Source organism: Zonotrichia albicollis, chromosome 3, assembly GCF_047830755.1.
Source record: "Zonotrichia albicollis isolate bZonAlb1 chromosome 3, bZonAlb1.hap1, whole genome shotgun sequence".
Lineage (NCBI taxonomy): Eukaryota > Metazoa > Chordata > Aves > Passeriformes > Passerellidae > Zonotrichia > Zonotrichia albicollis.
This window is the reverse complement of record NC_133821.1, coordinates 59942146-59954727: the sequence shown is the minus strand read 5'-3', so window position 1 is coordinate 59954727 and position 12582 is coordinate 59942146.

Genomic DNA, 12582 nt, shown 5'->3' with positions numbered 1-12582 from the left:
TGGTGTCTGGACATACTGCTCAAACTATTTATCTGATGGCAGTGATAGCCCTCATTGCTCCAAAATTGTTCAGTTTATTTAATTTCATATCACCTTTGTGATAAGAGTTTCTATTTCACCTTTTAATATTCCCAAAGGTAAATACCAAACACCAAAATACTGGAAACTCCAGGTAAGAAATCCATTTTCCCATCATCTCTATTTTTAGTTGGATAAACAGAAAATGAAAATATCTCTTGCTTTGGCAAAAAGGCAGGTTTGAAGGCATGCTCATTTTGAATTTATTTTATTCTTCTGTGTGAGACACTGGAAAAACACAGGACTCTTCAGGTTCTGTTCCTCAGTGGGGCTTCTCATTACCCTGTGAAGCAGCACCTCCAGCCCTCAGGACAGCAGGGTTAGCCACAACTGCTGGCAGCTCTTGGGAAGTCTGAAAGCAAACAAGCTGTATAAAAAAGAAGTATCAAGGAAAAAAATAAAACATAAATAAAAGAAATAGCTTGGCACCACGCCAGCAGACCAGAGCTCATCTCTAACCCTTTTGATTAAACTGTCAATACGTATTTTTTGTGGTGCCCCAATGCCATAGTGTTTGTCTAGGGCTCAGTGACACTAGGAGGAAAGGATTTAGCTGTCTGCAAAACAAACACAGAAACAAAATCACAGAGCTAGAACAGGCGAGACCAAAGGCACAAACTCTCTTTTTCAATCAATAGCTCCACAGTGCTCACAGACCTGAGCCAGGAGCCAGGCTATAAAACAGATGTTGCCTGTGTTACCAACAACATCCTGGGTACGAGAATCATTCCCCTCCTGTAAACAGAAGGGTAAATCAACCCCACTGATTTCCACAGGGGGTTATTCCTATTTATGCCTCTATTCATCAGGAGGCAGTTGGGCTCTTGATGTGCCCTGGACATCCTCTGCAGCCTGTCCCTCTCACTAAGTGTACCATGGTTATTTTCACATGCAGGAGGAGTTCTGTTTTTGGTGAAAAATTACAAGAAATTGAATTATTGGTACACTTCTGACCCTTGGCAGACCCCCACACCCTCCCTAGCCAGCAAACACCCTGATCTTGAGGCTGGCATTGGGAGGCACAGCAGTGCTGAGGGCAGTCTCACTATATCACACAGCCATGGGGACCAGGAAAGGGGCTGAAATTGCAGGTCAGGCTGGAGCAGCTGAAGTGGAGCCCAGCCAGAACACAAAGGCTAAAACTAAGCCCATAGGAAATGTCATCAGACCTTTAGTTATTGAAGTTGGGCAGCACCTTGATCCTTCATTGTTCTGAAGAGAAGACAACACATATGCATGCAGAAATGGTGGATTTACCTCTCTGCACAGTTCACTTGAATTCACAATAAATTTTAAAACAGTCATCTGCTCACTATCACTGCCCTCCTACAGCCCCTTATTGCGTCAAGTTAAGAGATGTAGAGAGGGCATTGGGCAATTATATTCTGAATTCAAGCCTTATTTCTTTTTAAAATTTACAGGCTTGACTTAATATAAAAATATTCCCTTTAGGGTTTCTTGGCAGAATTAGAAACATATAAAATTATTTCATAGCTGCAGAAAGGCATGCTTTCTGAGATAATACTGGTTTATGTAAAGAGATTATTCAAATACAGAGGCAGTCTCTTTCAAAATACTGGAAGGTTACATTCAGGAAAGAATCTAAGATTACTTAGCATGAATTTTGGCAAAGTCATGGAGCAAAGACTGTGGCAAGTGGTGATTCTGATTTGGAAGAAATTTAGCTAAGAGGATAAAAGTGTGGATGGGAGAAACTCACAGAAAAAAATCTCTGGATGGGGCAAAACCCACAGAAACTCTTGGAGAAAGGCCTAAGGTGATTGTCGTGGTATGCTCCACTAGTGTCAAACTAGTACAGCACACCATGCGCAGAATTTTAATTTTTGAAGCTCTTCACCAGCCCCACTCTCCTTACTCCACTTAGCAGAGCAGAGCTAGGCATTTTTCAGATTCTTCCATTTCTTCCAACAAAGAAGTAATGGGTCCATTTTCCCAAAGTGCTTGTTTTGTTGTAAGAAAACTACAGCATTTAAGGTAATGACATGAAGTCTTGTTTAGCAGAAAAGTAGAAAAAGTACAAATTTCTCTCAATCGTGTCCTGAAAAGCTACCTTTTGTTTAAGCAGAAGGGGCAATGCTTCAAGGGATGAAAGTTCACTAAATCATTCGTGTGCTCTGGCCTGCTCTGCCAATGGCTTTCTAAGTGATGTCCTTTAATTGGCCCAAAGATTTCCTCCCCTGCTGACCTGGCAGGTATTCAAGCAGATTGGTCTCCCACTCCTGGTTTTGGTGTGCACTATCCTTAAACTAAAGGATGCCTCAGTTTGCACATCAGCTGTGATTTTGCAGATGGTAAACAACGTGGATGAAACTGCAGAAAGCATTGCTTTACATCTTGGAGAGAATCATAATGGAAAGCACCAAAATACAGTACATCAGGCACATCAAAGTTGTCTTCCTTCTGCAGGACCAGTTTATCAACATCTCTACACGAGCAAGGGCTGTTTGTTTAGAGCGCACACCCAGAAATATTATTTTCTGCATCCCTGTTTTAAAAACACTCTTACCCTTCTGCAGTTAGCAGCCTCCTGTCGGGGTGTTACAGCAAAAACATGCTCTTTCCAAGCTTTTTGCATTGGTTTTATGGCACAATCCAGAGAGAGCAAGCATAATGCTGACAGTATACGTGAAAACCAGAATGGAACAGCAGCAATGGACTCATTATCATCCTTCAGCCCTTTGCTTCCTTTTACTTAAGTGATGTCTTGTACATGTTAAGTATGGAAATGAAGGATTGCAGGTAGTCTGGTTCAATTTTATTAAGTATTAAGTATATATTTAAGGCAAGCCCTTGGGATGTTAAAACATCTTTAGACAGAGATTCTCCAATAACTGAGAACAGATTGATCAAGTCACTAAATCACTGAACTAAATATTGTATGATTAAAAGGAAAAAGACATGGTCTTATGTCTCATTTTAATGAAATCATAGTACTTCTTGTGGGTGTCTCTATGGAAGCTTTTTTCTTCCTGATCATCTTGTTTTACCACTAAAATGTAACCCCTTCATTTTATGTATGGGCTTCCATGCATGGGCATCTTCAGCAGCCTTAGTGGTATTCAGTGTTGTTGTCATTTATTCAAAACTAAGTTTGTGCAATTCAAGACATGAACTGTTTTTGAGGTGCAACAAGACTTTTAAATAAGTGATGCAACGTTTAAAAACACACTTAGCTACACTGTCAAAAATATTTATTACACATTTTTCATTATTGCTAACACATGTTAAGGTGACTTTGTACTAATATCTGGGGGTTTAGAATAATGAGAATAGCACATTTAAATTATAAATAGTTGTGTCAGTTTATCTAGTACCTACATTTGCAATTTAAGCTTTCTTCCTGAGGGAATGAGAAGAACAAAAAATATTTTTGATATGAACTTCCTCTATAATCTTTCTTTTACTTCTAGACCTTCCTGTTGCTATCATCACCTTCCACATATAAATAGATGCAGCAGTTAATATATCTGGAAGTAAGCAATTAACCTAAGGTGTTTTTTCTTAATTAGAGTTGTAAAGATAATATGTTTTAAAGTTTGATGCTAGTCATCCATGTGACCTTAGAAAAGCAGATAACACTCTAATTCTTCATTTCTCTGAAGTCTCCCAGGAAAATGAATTTCATGGTTGAGTGCCAAGATCAAAGCTTATCTGAAAGCATCTGAGTTACGAAGATGCCAAGTTCATCCACATCTTCCCTAAATCAGTTTCCACCAAATATCTGGGCTAGCATTCCCCTTTCTTGAAAGTATAGCCAAATGCTTAATTCCTGCAGTGAAAAATATTTCTATAGATTTAAACAGTATCAAGAGATATGACCATCTTGCTGCACTACTGCTTGTCAGAGGCTGGTGTTGACTTTGGATGGGTAGATAATCTTGGTCTGCAGAGGAAAGCACAAGATATTTTGCTTGGCATACAGAAGAAACATGTTAAACTTGAAGAGACAACACCAAGACTTCCATGTGGGAGTCAAATACATCCCAAGGAAGTTCAGGGAGGTGAGCCACCTGGAAATACTCAGGGATGCAGTCTCATTATAAACTACTAAACACTATAAAGCTCAGCAACATCCCTGCTTCATGTTGCCTGCAGACCTTAATAAAAAGCTTTTCTTCTGCTCATCCCTCCTCTTATTTCGCCTTGCCAATCACTTTCTCAAAAGCAGTAGATTCTCTTTTCTGGATTGCATGTTGAGCTGTTTACCTACCTACATTTGTTTTTTAAAAAGGAGAATCACTATGTTTGAATGGAGTGTAAATTCCCAGGCTGTATGTATATGTTGTATGCAATACCACTGATTACATACAGTGCTCTTTACATAGGCAATAAAACATGAAAACAGCAGGGTTTTTTTAAGTTGTAAGTATGGGAAGAAAGTGTTAGGATGCCTGATAAGAATTCTCAAAATGCAGCCGAAACACATTTTTTATAGGGCTACCTGATGGGAAAGCAACATCAACAAAGCATTTTCAGCTGGTGTTGAGATATCCAAGTGACTGGTACTGAACATTTCAGAAGGAGAGGTTTTCCTTTTCTGTACTGAAGAACATCAGAATAGACAGATATCCAAAGTTGAAATTGGCCTTGGTCACTGTGATTATTAACCAAAGTTGTTCATGAAAAATATGTGTTCAGAGGACATACTTCCTTTTAAATTTGAACTCAATCATGCAAGACTGAGGGGGGAGCAAAGTCCCTTTTGATGATTAAGGACATTGTGGCCTACAGTTCTGTCCCTACCTTGGTAGTGCCTTTTCACACTTCCTATGAGAAGTCGAGGCTCTAACATGGGAATTTAACAGATTTTATTAACAGGTTCTATTAACCAAGGGATATGTAAAATTTTGCTTTAATATTTTTAATGTAACTATCAAAAGATTGAAGTAGCTTTTGAGTTTGGGTTGGACTAAAAAGTAGCCATTGACTCTCCCTTTAAACTCAGTATAAAATGCAGAGTTCACTTAGTGCACTATCCCAGCTCCTGCAGTGAAAGGGCAAATGAGGCAAGAGCCTTCCCCTTGCAACTCTTCCAAACCTCTCTTGGAGAGTTTGTATCCAGGCCTCTGTTTGGGATATAGCTGGTCAAGCAAGACACCAAAGTTTTGCTTTTCGTGATGTGTCACATCCGCACAGTAACACAGCCCAGTTTGGAAGGCTCCTCTTTGCAACTCAGTGCTGTTCATTATCCCCTTATTGTCTGCCCATACACAAACTGCAAGTAAATAATGAGACAAAAAGATGAATTCTGGGACAAAAAAGTATTTATTTTCCCAGAACTTATGGATTTAATCCTACAGCAAGCTCTGAGGCTGCATGATCATTGTTCCCTTGAAACAGCAACACGCAGTTCTTCACTCTCTGCCTGATTTATTGCCCACAAATATGAGCCTATGTGCAGGTCTTGTCATCTGATACACTTGTTTTAGTAGTCCATATAATATGAATTGACTACCAGAAAATGCATATTTGTTTCACAGCCAAGATGAAATACAAAATACATTTCCAACTCCACCATTTTCCCCCCTGTTTATTGACATATAAAACCAAATGCTATTACTCTTACTGAAGTCAGTGGGATTAGTTGGGCTGAGGAATGCTTTCATTTACATGAGGTTACTATTGTGCACTTTTGTGACCAGACTAAATTTAGAAGAGAGATTTTAGCAGCAGACAGAGGAAAGCAAGAGGTGAAAGACAAAAGGAGAAAGTGGTGCTGCTGGGTGGCACAGCTGCAGGAGAGAGGGGCAGAAAGCCTGAGAGAGCTAGAGACTCGAAAATTAGCCTTCAGGTGTCTCCTTAGGCCTCTCATCACTAAGGCTTTAATGATCACCAGTAATTCTGGTCACTTCAGCTACATTTTGCTTCAGTATCCGGGCTGTAAATCAAACATGACAACAGCAGTCCATTTTACCTGGTTGTCATGACATCAAATGAAAGATGCATTCAAATAATAAGATGAGCAACCCAAGAAGTCCATGAGGGAAACAACACTTCTGCTTTTAGCCCAGCACTTCAGTGGGGTGAAGGAAAAACCAGAAAAATACTTAGACCTTTCCTTTGGAAAATAGCATCAGAAACAGGGATTCAGGATAATGTTGTGTATGCCCCAGGGAAACTGATCTTCACAGGAACCATCACAACATGGCTGTCAGAAAACACCTAAAAATGTCAGCTGAGGGCTGCTCAGAGCTTGGGAACTAGGCTAGTCTAAAAGTAAACTGGTCAGAGAACTGAATCCCACTCAACCATGCCAAGAGAGATCACACTTTGGATTTGCAATTTACTGAAGAGACTACAACAAATATAACAATGCAGAGAAAACTGGTTTTAATCCCCAGTGTCAGAGTACAACCTGGCACCTGTTGGTCAGAGTCATGATACAGTCCTGGGGAAATTCTGATCCTCCTCTGGATCTATCAAATGCTGCTGTCCCCATCCCCAAGCCAAAGATTTATACATGCTAAGGTTCAGGTGGGAATGCTCAGCACCTCCCCCTGGGCAGGGAGTTTCACAAAGTACTATGTAAACTGTGAATCATGAGATATTTTGGGAGTCCTTGATGGTCTCAGTCATTGCAGCTGCCTGTTCTGCTGGTGCCACTGAGTCCACCACAGCCCATTAGCAAAGATGACAACTCAGGCTGGGTGTACCTGTGCTGGTGCTTCCCCAGTGGGGAGTTATCACAGCTGAGTTATTTGTGAAGAAAAAGGAACATTAGCCTGCCCTGCAGGGTTTGCCTCTTTCTGTTTATCTCATTTAACATCCAGCCTGTAGGCTGAGGTGTTGGGTGTGCACCGGGCAGCTCCTGCAAAGGACCCATCATTTCCAGTTCCTCAGAAATGGTGCACAGAGGAGTTGAATACACTACCCCTGTAACCAGGAGAAAGTGTCACCCCTTGCTCAGGCTGTCTCCCAGGGTGTCAGCATAGCCCTCGAGTCAACAGTGCCAAGTGCACATTTAAAATATGCAGAAATCAGAAAAAATGATGAGGGAAAGATGGTTTTAAGGTGGGATACTGATGGTGCTGACACTTGATGATGCTTGGATTAGACATGAGTTCTCCCTGGTGGTGAACCAGCAACTAGGGAGAGACAAACTGTCTGCCATCCCAGTTCTTGAGTGCACTAATGCTAAAGAGATCTTTGTTTCAGAAACTTTGGCATGCACAAAAGCAAGAGGAGATAAAAACACCTGCTGCTCAGGTCCTCTGAAGTTAAAAGCCAGTAGCTAAAATTTTTAAATCCTTTGCATCAACATCTCATTAGCAAATGTCTCCGAGCCATTGATATGAATAACAATTTTAACTCCAAATACCAAACTATTTTTCTATTGTTTGATTTCTGGATGATATAAAAACCTGACAGAGAGAGAGTACCAGGTAACATAGGTGAGCCAAGGCGCTGCTACAGCTCTGAAAACCTGAGGCTGAGATTAGGAAAAGAATAAGCATACATGAAAGTGAGAACAAATAGGAAAATAAGAAATGTATCTTCCAGTTTTAAAGAACACAAGCCTTACTTCTGGCCCCAGCATTTTTGCTTTTATTCCTGGGACACCCAGAGGTGACTCTGACACAGGCAAATTTCTCTTAATTCTAGGAGTTGCCTTGTACAAGATTGAATTTTGTAAGAGGTCTAAAACTTTAAAAATTACTTGTGCAAAATTTGTTTGTAGGATCTCACTGGGGAAAAGATCTGCCTCAGCAATCAGGAAGGATCTCACTGGGGAAAAGATCTGCCTCAGCAATCAGGAAGGATCTGTTCCAAGACATGTTTAAAGACATTGCTGCGTTGTTATTTTTGTGTTGTATTTTTTTATGCTATTGTTTGTTCATTAATCCCAGATATCATTGATAAAATAGCAAATAACAATAGGAAGCTCCTCCTTGATTTTTGTCTTCTCAGGTTTCCCTGTTAGGAGGGAGACCAGAAGAACCTTTTATCTCCAGGAGCCCTGTGCCCTGGCACCTATGGTTCTTTAACCTAGCTATGCAGGACAAGTTATTATGCTGCTTTGAACAAATGGATAAAGAAAAAGTACTTCTCTTTACTTTTGCAAGGTGCTTTTACTAATAGAATTATTGCATAGAATAAGGAATTACATGATCCACTAGCAACAAGTAAAAAATTGGATGTAAATATATAGAAAAATATGGTTTTGAATATATATACATATTTAAATTTAACTAGGAAAGTGTTATACATGTAGCAGGGAAATTGCACTACTATTTATCCAACAAGAGAATGAAGTTCAGAGCCTACAAGAAGTTTATTTTGTGTAGAGTTTTCATACTGTTAAATATACTCTGAGAATAGAAGAACAATCACATTTCACAGGAGGGGACCAAGCCAGCAGGTTGGTTGTGTGTTTACACTAAGTCTCGGTAGTTGGGGCATGCAAATGCTATAAAAATTTGCCAAAGTTTTAAATGCCTTTCTGAATGAAAATGAAAAAAGCTACAGAAAATCAAGCTCAACCTGCAAATGTTTCCCATAAACTTGTTGATAAAAGCCATTTTCAAGCAAAGCTGAAGAAAAATATGTCTGCCTGGTTTAGGCAATCCATGGAGAATTCAACAAGTGAAACCGAACTCATATTTGCTTGGGGTCCTAAATTAGCACAGAAGCAGCAAGAGAAAATATTTGAATTTCAAATTGTATTTGAAGCACCTAAAATGTTGTCTTGATACCTGGGTGATGGACATAGCTGTCACTCTGGTGTCACTCTGGGGAGCTGGGAGAGATGAAGGACCACGTCCTTCTCTGTCAGTGCACTGGCAAAAGGCAGGGTGATCATTTGTAGGACAGGTACTGGGAGCCAGGAAGCTTGGACAATTAGTTGTCCTTCTCATGGATCCTGGCATAATCCCTCAATGCACCCACAAAGAAATCTGATTGCGAGGTGCCCAAACTATTAACATTAAGGTAGTTTTTAAAATCTCAGGTTCACTATCAATACCTCTTGCATTTTATTTCTATTGAGTTTAAGGGTTTTTTCTGTCTTAGCCTTTCCCTTTTGTGTTTTCCTTCTTTCTATTTTAAACTTAACAAAGACAGGCCAATTATTCACGATACCTAATTAATCCAAGCATTCACTTGGAAAGATCCTGCGGCAGCGTGATAGAAAAGGAGTGATGAATTCAGAGCCTATCTTTTGAAAAACTTCACAGAATCTGAAACTAGAGAGAAAACTTTTTCCAAAGAAATCTTACTTTTTAAATTTGTCATTTTAACTTTCACCAGTATTTATATAGGTCTCTGGCAACAGAGGAGGGTGGAAGATGGTTGATGTCCCTGTGACAGGATGCCCAGATCCACAAGAACCTTTGGATCTGATCCTGCATTGATTCAATTGGCCCCTTCTTGAGGTAAGGGGACAGGATTTTATTGTGTTCTACTTTCTCTTTTTCACTTCCCTAATTTTCTGGTGCAAAGAATATAATCTAATTTTTTCACATTCCTGAGAAGTTGCCTTCTTTCTAGGTATTCCTATCTGCTTCAGCATTACATGCTTACCTAGGTGAACTTGCAATACCATTTTTAATTGTGGTTCCAGTTCAATGAAACACTCAAGAGTTGAAATGCTTTCCCACACAGCAAAACCTTAATGTGCTAATGGCCAGCCACTCATATTGGAACTTCCTTCACTGAACACTAACTGCCAACCAACCAACCCAGAAAAATAATTTTTGCTAAGGCAATAAATTGCTTTTCACCTTGCTATTAAAATACAGCTTAAAAACAGTGGTGAAGAATGGTCATAAAATTACATTTTCCATAGTGTTTCAGGAAATTTATGTTGGTAAGTTTTAACTCTGAAATTACAAGTTGTCAGAAATTTTTCATTAAAAGTTAGAAGACTGACAGTACCATCTTTTCACTTGGAACGGCCAAAATCAGAAAATTTTTCTGAAAGGTACTATTTAATTTATTTTCTTCTCTTCTAAAATTTTAGATATTCTCATTTCTATGGAAAGGACTTCAATTAAAAGTCTATCTTCTTTCCTAATAATAAAAATAAAACTATCAAGAGCACAGAAAAAGGCAGCCCTGGACCCTCTTGCTCAGTGGTGTATTTTATTTGCCTAACATTCTCAGCATGAATGGCTGAAGTCATTTAAAGATGATGATCAATGAAATACTGTTATCCACTTGGTGGAGGGAATTAGGACGTGGAAATTAGAATTTACCAGATGATAGAATTTACCAGAAATTTAGAATGAAAACAAAAACAATGCAGACAAATTCCAAGTTTTGTATCTCAAACTCACAGGCCCAGACAGAAAGAAAAGCATTCACAAGGAAATCACCATGCGAAGTCCTATTATCTTGGTTTTACTCTGTGAGACTGAGAAAATCATCTGCTCTCTGTTTCCAGCACACTTCCTCTCTTTCTACATTGCCCTTTCTTCAGTCAGTGTCTCCTACCAGGTGCCACCCACAAAACATCCTCCATCTTCTTTGGCAACTTCCTTCTGAAACAGAAGTGGCTCACAATGAAATACTAAGTCAAACAGTGCTTAAAGGATTTTGAGGCACAAAGGACACGAAGCAACTCTCATCTCACTTGTGTGAGTGATGCTTAAGAAATCAATAGCACTCCACCAGAACAAAGTAGGTACCACTGAAGAAGACACTTAGTGATCCCTCTTTATCCTGGCTGTTCATCAGTTACGGATACAACCCCTGGCCCTCACTTCTCTGCACTCCTTTCAAGAGGAACACAAAACTAAAGACATTTTTAAGAGGTGTTATTAGCAGTGTCTCAAAACAAATACAGGAAATTAATGTTTTGGGTAGCTATTGTTTGATTTATTAAATAGTTTGATTTTTTTCCTTATGCTGAGTTTTTTTGAAGGGTGCAAAAGCATGTGCTTTGGTTTGCTCCCTTTTTCAAGCAGAGCAACTGAATTCATTCACAGTCCACTCACTTGAAGCAAAAAGCCTGGGTTTTTTTTCATAGCTCTTTGTCTTGTTTTACAGCCAATTGTTTGCTTCTGCCAACTTTTAATTGCACAGAAATCTTGACGTCTGTGACTGTGAAAGGAGGTTTTCCATCATTATGTCTGATGGCTGTTCTGCTCTGTCAGTGATTATTCATTTACCTCCCATGTTTGCAGCCCTTGGCGGCCTCTGCTACAAAACTTGCAGCAGTTTGGTGTTACTTCCTATTTGTCATTCACAGAATCATTTGTTTTCTGTTCTAGGAAAACATCAACATCTTAATGCAATTTATTCTTCTGATTAATGAGAGAAGTAAACCCATACGTTTTTCTAGTTTACACTTATTTTATTCAATAAGCTACAGTTGTAGGTACTCAAGAATATTTGAATTGAAAGCACACCATGAAATTTTAATCCTCATGTGGAAAAGAAAACATTTTAGCTGATTAGTCTCACTTTTTCCTATCATCTGCTACAGGAAACAGAGATATTAGGGAAACGAATTTTCAAATAATCAAGTAAGCTTGGCAAAGCAGTATTTTGTTTCCATGTGCTCACCGTGGCCCATGAGGAGGCAGCTGGTTTTTATCTGCCATAAGCAGTAGGTCTGTCATTGGGGAATATAAATCCTGATGTCCTCTTTGTGAATCCCAAGACTATGCCCAAAACAGAGACTTAAATTCCCATTTCCTAACTAGTCCATTTAAAAAGTCCATTTAGACAAATAGTTTATTTTCTATAAAGGCTTTGGTATTGAATTGTTTCTTAGTTAAGTGTGAAACAGGTCAGAATCCATCCTGGTATTCACTGAGGCAAAGCCATGACCAACAGTGGACAGATATGTATTTACAGAATATACATTTGATCCAATCAGTACTGGTTAAAGGCATGAAACTGCATTTTAACTGGGATCCTGACTCTCTTTGAACTTGGATGATGGTTTGAAGCTGTAAGAGGCACCCATCACCCCCCCCCCTTGGTTTTAGCAGACAGCTTTTCACTTAAAAGGAGGATAATTTCTTTAAGGCTTAAAGACCATGCTTTTTGCTTGAATTTTTAGCAGGAAGAACTTAACTGCTCTTACTGAATAAGTAATGATTCAATACATCTTAGTCAGAGTACATGTCCCTCCGAGAATGAAGTTCTTGGGAAATTTCACCTGCAGCCCACTTATAACACCAGTTTGACAAAGTTCAGCACTTGTTTGGTACTATAAAAAATGCAGATGCATTTCATCATCATCTCCCTTGTGCTTTCTCTGAAGGACATAAAGATTTCAGCCCAGACCTTTCTGGTAAAAATAAGTATCCAATGTATAATTTCTCATAGCAGTTGTTATTTACCATCTCTCTTCTTGCATGGTCTGATAAGGTAGGGAATGGGTTTATACTGTCTTCCTATGCAACTTACATAGACCTTGATATCTTTGACCCTGTTTTTCCACGGCAACAGAAATACCCATTCAAGTGCAAACTCTACTCCAAAGTTTTTAGAATTAGTGGTTGAAAGATAACTCAGTTTTCAATCTTTTGTTTT